The sequence below is a fragment of the Sphaeramia orbicularis genome, chromosome 19, assembly GCF_902148855.1.
Source record: "Sphaeramia orbicularis chromosome 19, fSphaOr1.1, whole genome shotgun sequence".
Lineage (NCBI taxonomy): Eukaryota > Metazoa > Chordata > Actinopteri > Kurtiformes > Apogonidae > Sphaeramia > Sphaeramia orbicularis.
The window spans coordinates 41204710-41220316 of NC_043975.1; positions in this window are offsets into that span (position 1 = coordinate 41204710).

Genomic DNA, 15607 nt, shown 5'->3' on the forward strand with positions numbered 1-15607 from the left:
ATTTTTTCTACTTTTTTGAGTAGAAGGGGCAAAAATTTCATTTTTGAGCGTTTCAGACGATAAGAAGCTTTTTTGGTCACTTTGACGCAAGGATTTTTTTTCTCAAGCAGAACTTCATGATCAAAGACAACTATGACAAAACAGCTATAAACACCGTATTTCTGGCTTTTTTTTTTTTTTTTTTTTAGTGTTATCCTTCTTTTCTGAGTAGAAGAGGCAAAAATGTCATTTTGAGCGTTTCAGACGATAAGAAGCTGGTTTGGTCACTTTGAAGAAAGGATCTTTATTCTCAAGCAGAACTTCATGATATGATAAAACTTTGAAAAGAATGCCATTAAACACTTATTTCTGACTTATTTTTAGTGTTTTCGTTCTTTACTGAGTAGAAGAGGCAAAAATTTCATTTTGAGCGTTTCAGACTATAAGAAGCAGTTTTGGTCACTTTGAGACAAGGATCTTTATTCTCAAGAAGAACTTCATTATCTCAGAAGACTTTATAAAACAGCCATAAACCACTTTTTTCTGACTTGTTTTTAGCGTTTTTATCCTTTTCTGAGTAGAAGAGGCAAAAATGTCATTTTTGAGCGTTTCAGACGATAAGAAGCAGTTTCTGTCAATTTGAGACAAGGATCTTTATTCTCAAGCAGAATTTCATGACCTGAGAAGACAAAGACAAATCCGCCATAAAACACATATTTCCGACTTGTTTTTAGTGTTTTCCTTCTTTTCTGAGTAGAAGAGGAAAAAATGTCATTTTTGAGCGTGTCCGACGATAAGAAGCTTTTTTTTTTCACTTTTAGACAAGAATGTTTTTTTCTCAAGCAAAACTTCATGAACTGATAAGACTCGAACAGAACAGCCGTAAAGCACTTTTTTCTGACCCTTTTTTTTTTTTTTTTTTTTTTTTTTTTTTTTTTTTAGCTTTTTTCTACTTTTCCGATTAGAAGAGGCAATAATGTCATTTTTTAGCGTTTCACCCGATAAGAAGCTTTTTTGTTGTCACTTTGAGACAAGAATGACATGCCATAGAACATTTACAAAACAGCCATAAACCACTTATTTCTGATGTGGTTTTAGTGTTTCCTTAGTTTTCTGACTAGACTGGTAAAATGTCATTTTTGAGCCTTTCACGCAGGAAGAAGCATTTATGGTCACTTTTGAGACTAGGATGTTATTTCTCAAGCAAAACTTCATCATTTTTCCGTTGACAACCAGCCATAAACCACTTATTTTCATACGTGTTTTTAGTGATTTCTTGCATTTCTAAGTAGAGAAGAACAAAATGTCATTTTTGAGCGTTTTACACGAAAATAAACGCTCTGAAACGAGGATGTTTTTTGTCAAGCAGAACTTCATGATACGACTTTGACAAAACAGCCACTTATTCCTGACTTGTTTTTAATATTTTTCTTCGTTTCTGAGTGCAGCCAGTAAAAAAGTCATTTTTGAGCGTTACACTTAAAGAGAAGCTGTAGGAGTTTTCAATTTTTCCAGCTTGTGTCTTACTTTGTTATTTTTTTTTTCCAAGACAGAACCCTGGTTTACGACGGCGTATTAGGGCCACATAAGAAAAAAAAAAAAAAAACGCTTGTCACTACGAGAATAAAGTCATTATTTAACGACAATAAAGTCGTTATTTAACGAGAATAAAGTCGTTATTTAACGAGAATAAAGTCGTACTTTTACGAGATTACAGTCGTAATATGTTGAAAATTCGGCAGAGTTTCCGGCTTTACAGCGAATGCAACAAGTGAAGCAGCAACTTTCACGCCTGTTGGACCGGACGGACCAGGTAATGCACCAGCTACATTGTCTTCTAAAGTCATCTAGGTCTACTAAATTCACACTTTCCCAAAGTTTATGAAATAAATGTCAGACTTTGATTGCTGGGACGTTACAAGAGTTCTACCGCTACATTTTTTGACACGAGTGGTTAAGCCGAAATTCAATCAATAACACATCTAAACCAAAGACTGTAAATGCTGTTCTTCCTTAGACAATTAATGATCTAAACGTAATCTCTGTTTTTCTTTTTTATGTTTGTTTACATGCATGCACCGACTGTTTTTTTGCATAAGGTAGTGTGAGCATTCTTCGGCCCATTTCCCATGTTGGAGAAGAGCATCATACAGTAATAAGGCATGATATTGGTAAGTTACAGGACTTGTGACCCAATAAAATCAATTTAATTTTAACATAAGATTGTTTATATTATTATCGGCTAAAATGTGCTTAGAGGCTTTATTTGTGTCTTCGTGCATAAGAAATCAATATAAGTGAATCCGCAAAGGAACTTTGTGTTGGTAAATGCAAGTTCTACAAATTTACAGGATTTCAGTTCTTTTCAACATGTTGATGCTCATATGAACTATGTTTTCAACTGAAAAATGTCCAATTTCATCACAATTATTGCTATATTTTCATGTCACAATTGGCCAAGTTATATTTGAACTGAATTTACCTGAAAAACAAATATTCTATTCTTTTAGATTCCCCAGTTTTTCTTACAAGATTATATACTACATATCACATGTTTTATTCGTACAGGTTCAATATGGAGTATGGTGCTGATCCATCCTGCTTATGTTACACCAATACGTTCATTAAGAATGTCACATGTCCCTTTTTAAATCAACAGTTTTCTAATAATAAGCATTTTTATAAAGAAATAACAATTCTATATTGTTATTTACTCTTTAGTATGATGATAGACTATACAATAAATAATTATGATCCTAGTTTTTGCACAGGGATCATTAGTGTAAACGGTGACATGGCTGCAGAGCATCAGTATGCAACAACCATGTCACATCCGTCCACTGACACATTTTGTGTTTCTGTGTCAGCTGTTATTGCTTTATATCCACAATACTAACATGTATGAATAAGAGGATAATTAGCAATAGTAAGTCTATAAGTTTATTCCTAATAAAGTACTGGTACTGACCAGATCATCATGGGTAATATCACATCCGTCCACTGTCACGTCCGTCCACCAGCAAACGTTTTCACATACACGTGCTATTCAAAATCCAATATTTCTGAAAATATAGCTTCCACTGTCAAATAATATCAGTAGTCTGTGCACAAATGGATTAGCATTATTTCCACACACAGTTCTATGCATATCTTACACCTTTTTTATTTTTGACAAAAATGGCCACTCATTTGACCCCCTTAGTAAATTTTAGTCGTTATGTCATTTTGTTTACAGGTCCAAGATGACTGAGACTATTCCTGATATTGTGGCTTTTTTGAGAGGCCGTCATGTCTCAGAAGAAGCCATCAATTGGATTGAAGACCAAAAGGTAGTGTGAAATGCATTTTTGTTCTATCTTGCCAGTATAACATGGGGTTTTATTATTGTTCATTTAGACTGTGCATTTCATGGGAGCTTTAGACTAATAATTGTTACCTGCTCTTTGTGTAAAATCTTGCCATAGATTTTTTTGTCACTCACAGAAAGCCTTGTAATATTTGGGGAATATTTTGCACTCTTATGTGAGATATTTCTGCTTATTCTCTCAGCTTTTATGTTATCCCTAACGCATTCCTGCTTCTTTTACACTTCCTGCAGATCGACAGAGAAGTCATTTTGCTGATGGAAGATGCAGAGTTGGAGAAATACCTTCCCTCGTACGGAGACAGAATTGCACTGGTCAATTTCTTCAAATCCCAATCACACTCCAAACAAAAGCAGGGACTTTTTGAAAAACTAAGGGAGAAACTTAAAATGAGAAAGCAAACTGATGATAGAGAGCAAGAACCAGAAATATCTAACAGAACCAAAAGAAGAGCTAAACAGACTATGCAAGCAATTGAGATAGGCTGGATTCATACAGAAAACAACATCAGTGAAATGGTTCGAGCAAAACAAGGAGGGGGAACAAGAAAGGTGACAGTTAACACCAAGGCAGGTTTTAGCGAAATTCTTAATCAAGGGAAAGAAATGTTTTTTCCCAAGGGAAAATCTAACAAAGGTCCTGAGAGTGATTTTGAATTTGATCTTTGGGATTTTAAACAAAACTCACTTCCTCCTGATATTACTGTCAAAGAAATATACAATGCAGTGAAGCTGCCAAATCTTAGGTTTTACCTGGCAACACAACGAAAAACAGTAAGTGTGGATGATGAAAGTGATGATGACACACTCATTAAGGGAGATGAAGAGGAACCAGTGAATGAAATCATAGTTCCAATAAATAACCAGCAGCAAAAACCTGTAGAAGTGCTTCCAGAGGTTTTCATTGTTTCAGAGGACATGAGTACTTGGTCTTCAGTCAATCCCCAAAACCATAGTGTTTCTACTGATTTAGCATTTGTCATTAATAATTCCATGGCTGTCACTGATAATATGCCAGACTATGCTTAAAGTGTTTCAGAATTGAATGCAGACAACTCTGACCCTGAGATTACTTTTGGTCCAAACCCAAACAATAACGAGGACTCCCTCAGTGACACCCTCATTTATCAGAGTGATGATTTGCCTCCAACCAGTCCACACAGCATCACACATGAAGTAACTTTGGTGTTACACTATGCAAACACCTTCAATGAAATGACTGAGGCTTTTTCAGACAATGACATTTTGAACAAAACAATAAAAGTGCAGCGCATCCTCCCTGACCAGTCTTTAGAGAATGGTAGTGGTTCAGGTTTATTCAGAGATGTCTACACTAGCTTCTGGACAGAGTTTTATGAACGCTGCACTCTTGGAACAACATTTAAAGTGCCTTTTCTTAGACATGATTTTACAGGAGTAACATGGAAAGCAATTGGTAGGATATTTATCAAGGGGTTTCAGGATTGTGGGTACCTGCCCCTGAAACTTGCCCCACCTTTTCTAGAAGAAATGTTTTTTAGGAGAGTTTACAGTGACCTAAACAAAAGTTTTCTTGACTTTTTAAGCTCCCATGAGCAAGATGTGATCAGAAAGGCACTTGATGACTTTGAGTCTGTGGATGCTGATGACCTCCTTGATGTGCTTAACAACTACGAATGTAGAAAAATGGTCACATCAGAAAATTTCCCAGAAGTCTTGGCTGAATTGTCCCACAAAGAACTTGCACAAAAGCCAATGTCTGTAATCGACTGCTGGAGAGAGATTGTACAGCCACAAGTGCAACTCAACTTTGAGAAACTGAATGAAATGTACAATGAACAAAAACCTACACCCAAGAAAGTAGTTGATAGGTTGCACTTTCCCAGCACAATGACCCCAAAAGAAAAAGAATCTGCAAAATACTTAACAAAATACATCAAGGAACTTAGTGAAGAAAGACTGGGGAAGTTTCTGAGGTTCTGAACAGGTTCAGATTTATTGATTTCTGCTTTTATTGATGTTAAGTTTATTCCTCAGACCAGTCTCACACGCAGACCCATCGGGCATACATGTGCATCCATATTGCAGTTGTCTGACACGTATGATAATTTTCCAGATTTCCACAGTGAGTTTTAATGCTGTTCTGGACAGTAACATCTGGATAATGGATATTGTGTAGATAACACAAACAAACAGACATACAAACAGTTGTATCTCAGTTTTCATTCAGGTAAATCTTTCAGGTAAAACAGTTGTGAAATTCAATTATAAATGACATGTGCATTGAAAGTTTTTCTGTTGACATGTGAAATGCCTATTTATCTTAAATCTTTTGTATTTTTGTTTTCTCTATTCTATTTGTCAATGTTACTTGACCTTTATACTTGAAACTATGTTACTGTGTAATGCCAGGGATTTTGATGTCTCTGGTACATCATTTGTTATTCTGTGAAGATGCTACATTAGTAACAGTTCAATGTTTGAAACAAACTTATTAGAAAACATTGCATACATGACTAAGTGTTTCATATAACATTCAGAGCAATAAATGCTGAGTGAAATTAAAATGTTTTGGTCATTTTTGCAACAAACTAGAGAAGCCTAAAGCTACTTACTACTAATTTCCAGTAGAGTACATCAACAAAACAAAAAAAATGACCTACATTTGGGCCTGACCTATTTTGTAGGAGTAAAAACCATAGGTTGTTCAAATATTGTCATGTATTTCACTTCTTAAACGTAAGTACAGTTCTGCAGTTTTGGGTGCATCCACTGGAGCATCCCAACCATGTTCTTCCATTAGGAGAGTGCAAAGTTCAAAAACAGTTTCATCACAGGGGTATTGTCCTTTAGGTGTGCACTCCTCTTTGCATATCATTGTCTCCTCTGGAATGACAGGCTGCAGCTTATCCTCTCCGCCATAAAGTTGTGGTACAGTGTACATGAGAACGGGTCTTCCTCCAAGCATCCCATAACCAGGTCTCATCCTTATGCGGTGAGAATTCCAGGTTCTGACCACTCCATCCAGCTCATCCTGAATGACAATATGTACATTTACAATTTAGGAATCAGTAGCCTATTTGTTATTAGGTGTGTGCAATATAGATAGCCTTCTTCATTCATATTAATATAAACATATAGAGCTGGATCTATTAAAGGTTTGCGTGTATTAAAACGTGTGCAAACTCATTGCACGCAAAAAATGTACAAACTGATTTACTAGCAGTGTGCAAAAAGGGTTGTGTCTTGCAAAGGTGCAAAGTAACATGTCTGCATCCAGTTACTACATTTGCCACAATGAATAAGCAATATGGGGCGTTTACACACAGTAGTGCCTGTGCTGGGAGGAGAAAATGTAAATATATTAACTTAGCACACGCAAAGTGATTTATCAAACCCGAAAGCAATTTTGCTCATAGAAACTGCGTCTGTAGTTACCACGTCTCAAAAGGAGGTGCAAAGGGGTTGGATGTGAAATTGCGTACTCTTGGAAGTGGTTAGGAGACATCAAAATGATGAAACAAGATGCAGAGAATGCATTTTTCACCCTAGTGTGAACATTTTTGGAGTGACAGAAGAAAAAATCATTGAGACATATGCCCCCTCCCCCCCACACCACAACCCATAAACTTTACAGGACTCTTTTCCACTCCTGATTATTGTGATTACAAATAGGCACCGACATTAGGCTACAGTGTGACAAAATTATGTGCGCGTGACAGTTATTCATTCCAACTACCCCCCCCCCCCCCCCCCCCCCACACACACACACACACACACACAAACACACACACCTACCTTTAAAATGAAATATAAATGAATGAGTCATGTAATACCTTCTATGACTAAACTCCTCCAACATCACATTTCAGTATCTCTGGATCATTCAGCCCACTGTTCCCATTACTACACACAAATTGTGATCTTAGTAGATCCGGCCCATAATGTTATATACTAAAAATTACCTGTATTATGTTTAGAAAACAGAACTGCATCAAGTTCTTTTCCAAGAAGTCACCAGTGAAGTGTGCGTCTTCTCTTAGAGTTTGAAAGACGTCCATCCAAAACTGGATGCATTGTTTACGCAGGACTCCCCACCACGACTCTATACGTTGATTGGCAGTGCTGCATCCGTATATGAAACTTTGGTCTCCTGCATATCCATCAGTGTGATTTCTACGCAGGAACCGCTGCATGTCTCGAACGTATGCATTTTCCGTACCTGGATCAGCCCGGAGTCTTTGGGGACAGCCTCCAAGGCGAGTCACTGTGTTAATAAAGTAATCTGCAATTACTTTTGGGTCACTGTTGGTGACATAGGCCTCCATTCACATGATGTGACGGCTAAAGCCATCAATACAGCCATTGCCAGCAATACCATACGGCTTCAACTTGTCATAGGAATCCAAATGCCACAGTGCGTTTGGCCCTCTTACGCTGTACTGTCTACGCCGAAGGCGCCGTCTTCTCCGCTTGTCTACTCCATCTGGATCCAAAACTCAGAGTAGAATCCTCACAGTTTCTTGAGAAACAACAAACCCTCTCTGTATAGCTCGCTGGTGTAACCACCGATAGCCCTGCAGCCGTCCACTTCCAGTCAGTTCCTCCTCCACAAAAGAGGCAATTTGCTCCGAATCAGTTCTGTTCTTACGACGAAACAAACCTAAATGTTTACAAACGCGCTTAAAAGTCCTTATAGTAATGATAATGTTTTGATGGTGGGCTAATAGGCTCAGTATTTCGCTGTGAGTAAACCCCAAATGAATATAACTTCACAAAATGTTCCAGGTTCTCCATTATGCGATGAGTGGGTACGACTTTATTCTCGTTAAATAACGACTTTATTCTTGTTAATTAATGAGTTTTTTTCTCGTTAAATAACGACTTTATTCTCGTTAATTAATGACTTTTTTCTCGTTAAATAACGACTTTATTCTCGTTAATTAATGAGTTTTTTTCTCGTTAAATAACGACTTTATTCTCGTTAATTAATGAGGGTTTTTTTCTTGTGAAATAACGACTTTATTTTCGTTAATTAATGACTTTATTCTCGTTAAATAACCACTTTATCCTCGTTAAATAATGAGTATTTTTTCTCGTTAAATAACGACTTTATTCTCGTTAAAGAACGACTTGATTCTTGTTAAATAATGAGTTTTGTTTTCTCGTTAAATAACGACTTTATTCTCGTTAAATAACGACTTTATTCTCGTTAAATACCGAGTTTTTTTTTTAAACTACGACTTTATTCTCGTTAAATAACAACTTTATTCTCGTAGTGACAAGCGTTTTTTTTTATTTCTTATGTGGCCCTAATATGCCGTCGTACTTGTTTGCCCAACCCCCCTTTTTTTTTAACCTTTGGTGCTTTTCCTCATCTGGAGGTGGAAACCTAATCTCCTTGCCCGGTCTGACTCTTTTTTTTTGTTTTGTTTCTTTTTCTTTCTCGCTCCCCATCTCTTCCTTCCAGCATCCTTAAAGTAGCACACTGAGCTCTGTCATTTTTCAAACTACCCCAGTGGTACCCCGAACAAAACCCAGGGGTTAGAATTCTTCTCCTCCTGGCCTAGTCTGACTTTTTTTTCTGTCTGTCTCCCCCTCTTTTCTCTCCAGCATCCTTAAAGTTTCACACTTAGTTCTGGCATTTTTCAAACCACACCGTGGAGATGGAATTGCCGCCACAAACCAGTAGAAGAACTCATGGTCCTGATTCTTTGTCTTTCTTTCTCTCTCGCTCTCTCTCTCCCTCTTTCCTCCAACCCCCTTAAAGCTGCACACTGGCGTGCATGGACGAGGAAGAACACTGGGAAATGTCGCACTGACCCTTGTCAGGGTTAGACCGGGACGGCTGGTGGACGGTGTGGAGTCAGTCTTTTTTCCAGCTTGTGTGGATTGTTATTTTTCCAAAGAAAGAACACCGGTTAGCCTAACCCCTTTTTTTTAACCTCCGGTTCTTTTCTCATCTGGAGCTGGATAACGATAAAACAGTAAATGTCATTTTTGAGCGTTTCACTTCAAGAGAAGCTGTGGGACTTTTCCTCATCTGAAGCTGGAAACCTAATCTCCAGGTTCAAGGCTCCGGGCTCAAGGCTCCAAGCACGGGGTCATTTCCAGGCTCCGGGCTCCAGACTTCAGGCTCCAAGCTCTGGACTCGGGGTCTGTACAAGGCATCGGGGTCCCGGCTCCAGGCTCACGGCTCCATGCTCCGGGCTCCAGGCTCCAGGCTCCATGTTCCCTGCACAGGGCTCCGGGCTCGTGGTCATTTCTAGGCTCTGGGCTCAAAGGTCCGGACTTGGGGTCAGTTCCAGGCTCACGGCTCCAGGCTTCGCGCTCCGGGCTCCGGGCTCCGGGCTCCGGGCTCCGGGCTCCGGGCTCCGGGCTCCGGGCTCCGGGCTTTTGGCTCTGGGTCTTCTTCCAGGCTCCAGACTCCAGGCTCCAAACTCCATGGTCCGCGCTCCAGGCTATTTGCTCGTGATCATTTCCAGGGTCCCGGCTCCATGCTCCAGGGTCAGGGTTTGGGGTCAGTTCCAGGCTCCAGGCTCTGCGATCCTGCCTTTGGGCTCTGTGTCTTCTTCCAGGCTCCAGACTCCGGGCTCGGGTTCAGTTCCAGGCTCTGGGCTGCTCTGGGCTGCTCTGGGCTCTGGGCTCTGTGCTCTGAGCTCTGGGCTCTGGGCTCTGGGTTCAGAGATACAGGATCTGCGCTCCAGGCTATTGGATCCAAGCTCAGGGCTCCGGATTTTGGATCAGTTCAATTCTCTGGGCTAAAGGCTCCAGCCTCTAGACTTGGGGTCAGATCCAGGCTCCCGGCACCGGGCTCCACGCTCCACGCTCCAGGCTGCGGGCTACAGGCTGAAGGCTCCAGGTTCAAGGCTTCCAGGGTCAAAACTCAAGGTCAAGGGTCCTGGCTCCATGTTTGGGGTCAGTTCCAAGCTCCGGGCTCCAGGCTCAAGGCTCAAGGCTCAAGGCTCCAAGCTCCATGCTCAAGGCTCAAGGCTCTGGGTCAGTTCCAGAATCTCGGTTCCAGGTTCAAGGCTCCATGCTTCAAGCCCGTGGCTCCAGGCACCAGGCTCAAGGCTTGGGGTCAGTTCCAGACTCCAGGCTCAAGGCTTCCAGGGTCAAAACTCAGGGTCAAGGGTCCTGACTCCATGTTTGGGGTCAGTTCCAAGCTCCGGGCTCCGGGCTCCAGGCTCCAGGCTCCAGGCTCCAGGCTCTATGCTCCAGGCTCCAGGCTCCAGGCTCCATGCTCAAACCTCCAGGTTCAATGCTCTAGGCTCCAGGCTCTTGGTCAGTTCCAGGCCCCGACCTCCAGGCTATAGGTTCCAGACTCCGGACTCAGGGTCAGTTCCAGGCTCCAGGCTAAAGTCTACAGGTTCCAGGCTCCTACTTCCGGGCTCAGGGCTCGGGGCTCATTGCTGGTGGTCAGTTAAAGGCTCCAGGTTCCAGGCTCGTGGCTCCCCAATCCAGGCTCAAGGCTCCAAACTCAAGGTCAACGCTACAGGCCCCATTTTTGGGGTAATTTCCAGGCCATGGGCTCCAGGCTCCGGTCTCTTTTTCAGTTCCTGTCTCCAGGCTCCGGGGTCCTAGCGCTGTGCTACGGGCTTATCACCTCAATGCTCAGACCTTTCGGTGAACCCATGTACCACACACTTCAGGACTGTTTTGCGTGGATCCGAGATCGGTGAAATCCGACGCCCGGAATGAACTGCACCCTTCGTAAAATCATGTGGGGGGAAAAAAAAAAAGAAAAAAAAAAAGATGTTTTTTTTCCTCAAAGAAAACTTCATGAACTGAAAAGGTTCTAACAAAACTGCATGAAACCAATTATTTCTGACTTTTTTTTGTGTGTGTTTTCCGGCTTTTCTGAGGAGAAGAGGCAAAAATGTCATTTTTGAGCGTTTCAGACGATAAGAAGCTGGTTTGGTCACTTTGAGACAAGGATCTTTAATCTCAAGCAGAACTTCATGATCTGATAAGACTTTGACAAGAAAACCATTAAACACTTTTTTCTGACTTATTTTAGTGTTTTCTTTCTTTTCTTAGTAGAAGTGGCAAAAATTTCATTTTTGAGCGTTTCAGACGATAGGAAGCTGGTTTAGTCACTTTGAGACAAGGATCTTTATTCTGAAGAAAAACTTCATAAACTGATAAGACTCGAAAAAAATGCCATAAACCACTTTTTTCTTACTCTTTTTTAGTGTTTTTATGCTTTTCTGAGTATATAGGTAAAAATGTCATTTTCTAGCGTTTTAAACGATAAGACGATGTTTTGGTCAGTTTGAGACAAGGAGTTTTTTTTCTCAAAGAAAACTTCAAGAACTGAAAAGAGTCTAAACAAAACAGCCATAAAAAACTTATTTCTGACTATTTTTTAGTGTTTTCCTTCTTTTCTAAGTAGAAGAGGCAATAATGTAAATTTTGAGCGTGTCAGATGATAAGAATCCTTTTTTTTTTGTCACTTTGAGGCAAGGATGTTTTTTCTCAAGAAGAACTTCATGATCAACGAAGACTATGACAAACACGCCATAAACCATGTATTTCTGGCTTGTTTTAGTGTTATCCTTCTTTTCTGAGTAGAAGAGGCAAAAATGTCATTTTTTAGCGTTTCAGACAATAAGAAGGTATTTTTTTCACTCTGAAACAAGGAATTTCTTTTTCTCAAGGATACTTTCATGAACTGGAAATACTCGAACAAAAATTCAGTAAACCACGTATTTCTTTCTTGTTTTTAATGTTTTCATGCTTTTCTGACTATTTGGGTAAAAAAAAATCCTTTTTCAGCGTTTTACACGGTAAAAAGCTGTTTTGGTCACTTTGAGACAAGGATCTTTATTCTCAAGCAGAACTTCATGATCTGATAAGACTTTGACAAGAAAGCCATTAAACACTTATTTCTGACTTGTTTTTAGTTTTTTCCTTCTTTTCTGAGTAGAAGAGGCAAAATGTCATTTTTGAGCGTTTTAGGCGATAAGAAGCTTTTTTTGTCAATTTAAGACAAGGATGTTTAGTCTCAAGCAGAACTTCATGACCTGAGAAGACTATGACAAAAGAGCCATAAAACACTCATTTCTGACATGTTTTTAGTGTTTTCCTTCTTTTCTAAGTAGAAGAGGAAAAATGTCATTTTTGAGCGTCTCCGACGATAAGAAGCTTTTTTTTTTTGTTCCACTTTTAGACAAGGATGTTTTTTTCTCGAGCAAAACTTCATGAACTGATAAGACTCGAATAGAAAAGCCATAAATCACATTTTTCTGACTTGTTTTTAGCTTTTGTCTACGTTTCCGATTAGAAGAGGCAATATTTTCATTTTTTAGTGTTTCACCCGATAAGAAGCTTTTTTGTCACTTTGAGACAAGAATGACATGCCATAGCACATTTACAAAACAGCGATAAACCACGTATTTCTGGCTTTTTTTGTGTGTTATCCTTCTTTTCTGAGTAGAAGAGGCAAAAATGTCATTTTTGAGCGTTTCAGACGATAAGAAGCTGGTTTGGTCACTTTGAGACAAGGATCTTTATTCTCAAGCAGAACTTCATGATCTGATGAGACGTTGACAAGAAGGCCATTAAACACTCATTTCTTACTTATTTTTAGTGTTTTCTTTCATTACTGAGTACAAGAGGCAAAAATGTCAGGATCTTTATTCTCAAGCAGAACTTCATTATCTCAGAAGACTATAAAACAGCCATAAACCACTTTTTTCTGACTTGTTTTGAGCGTTTTTATCCTTTTCTGAGTAGAAGAGGCAAAAAATGTCATTTTTGAGCGTTTCAGACGATAAGAAGCTTTTTTTGTCAATTTGAGACAAGGATGTTTATTCTCAAGCAGAACTTCATGACCTGAGAAAGCTAAGAAAAAACCGCCATAAAACACATATTTCTGACTTGTTTTTGGTGTTTTCCTTCTTTTCTGAGTAGAAGATGCAAAAATGTAATTTTTTAACGTTTCTGACGATAAGAAGCTGGTTTGGTCACTTTGAGACAAGGATCTTTATTCTCAAGCAGAACTTCATGATCTGATAAGACTTTGACAAGAAAGCCATTAAACACTTATTTCTGACTTATTTTTAGTGTTTTCTTTCTTTACAGAGGAGAAGAGGCAAAAATGTCATTTTTGAGCGTTTCAGACGATAAGAAGGTGTTTTTTTTTTTGTTTTTTTTCAATTTGAGACAACGAATTTTTTTTCTCAAAGAAAACTTCATGAACTGAAAAGACTCGAAGACAACAGCCATAAACCACTTGTTTCTGACTTTTTATTAGCTTTTTTTTTTTTTTTTTTTTTTTTTTTTTTTTTTTTTACTTTTCTAAATAGAAGAGGCAAAAATGTAAAATTTTGACCGTTTCAGATGATAAGAAGCCTTTTTTTGTCACTTTGAGGCAAGGATGTTTTTTCTCAAGAAGAACTTCCTGATCAACGAAGACAATGACTAACCAGCCATAAACCACGTATTTCTGGCTTGTTTTTTCTGTGTTGCTAGTGTTTTCCTTTTTTTCTGAGAAGAAGAGGCAAAAATGTCATTTTTTTAGCGTTTCAGACAATAAGAAGGTTTTTTTTTTCACTCTGAGACAAGGAATTTCTTTTTCTCAAGGATATTTTCATGAACTGATAATACTCGAACAAAAATGCAGTAAACCACGTATTTCTTTCTTGTTTGTCATGTTTTCATGCTTTTCTGGGTAAAAATGTCCTTTTTGAGCTTTTTACACGGTAAAAAGCTGTTTTGGTCACTTTGAGAAAAGGCTGTTTTTTCTCAAGCAGAACTTCATTATCTGAGAAGACTTTGACAAAACAGCCATAAAACACTTATTTCTTACTTGTTTTTAGTTTTTTCCTTCTTTTCTGAGTAGAAGAGGAAAAATGTCATTTTTGAGCGTGTCCGACGATAAGAAGCTGTTTTTTGTCACTTTGAGACAAGAATGACATGCCATAGAACATTTACAAAACAGCCATAAACCACTTATTTCTGATGTGGTTTTAGTGTTTTCTTAATTTTCTGACTAGACTGGTAAAAATGTCATTTTTGAGCCTTTCACGCAAGCAGAAGCATTTATGGTCACTTTTGAGACTAGGATGTTATTTCTCAAGCAGAACTTCATCATTTTTCCGTTGACAACCAGCCATAAAACACTTATTTTCTGACGTGTTTTTAGTGTTTTCTTGCATTTCTAAGTAGAGAAGGACAAAATGTCATTTTTGAGCGTTTCATACGAAAATAAACGCTCTGAAGCGAGAATGTTTTTTCTCAAGCAGAACTTCATGATACGACTTTGACAAAACAGCCACTTATTCCTGACTTGTTTTTAATATCTTTCTTCGTTTCTGAGTGCAGCCAGTAAAAAAGTCCTTTTTGAGCGTTTCATTTCAAGAGAAGCTGTTGGATTTTTCAATTTTTCCAGCCTGTGTCTTACTTTGTTTTTTTTTTTCCAAGACAGAACCCTGGTTTACGACGGCGTATTGGGGCCACATAAGAAAAAAAACGCTTGTCACTACGACAATAAAGTCATTATTTAACGAGAATAAAGTCGTTATTTAACGAGAATAAAGTCGTACTTTTACGAGATTACAGTCGTAATATGTTGAAAATTCGGAAGGGTTTCCGGCTTTACAGCGAATGCAAAAAGTGGGGCAGCAACTTTCACGCCTTTTGGACCGGACGGACCAGGTAATGTACCAGCTACATTGCCTTCTAAAGTCATCTAGGTCTACTAAATTCACACTTTCCCAAAGTTTATGAAATAAATGTCAGACTTTGATTGCTGGGACGTTATCCCCAAAGAGTTCTACCGCTACCTTTTTTGACACGAGTGGTTAAGCCGAAATTAAATCAATAACACATCTAAACCAAAGACTGTAAATGTTGTTCTTCCTTAGACAGTTAATGATCTAAACGTAATCTCTCTTTTTTTTATGTTTGTTTACATGCATGCACCGACTTTTTTTTTTTTTGCATAAGGTAGTGTGAGCATCCGTCGGCCCATTTCCCATGTTGGAGAAGAGCATCATACAGTAATAAGGCAGGATATTGGTAAGTTAAAGGACTTGTGAACCAATAAAATCAACTTAATTTTAACATAAGATTGTTTTTATTATTATCGGCTAAAATGTGCTTAGAGGCTTTATTTGTGTCTTCGTGCATAAGAAATCAACATAAGTGAATCCGCAAAGGAACTTTGTGTTGGTAAATGCAAGTTCTGCAAATTTACAGGATTTCAGTTCTGTTCAACATGTTGATGCTCATATGAACTATGTTTTCAGCTGAAAAATGTCCAATTTCATCACAATTATT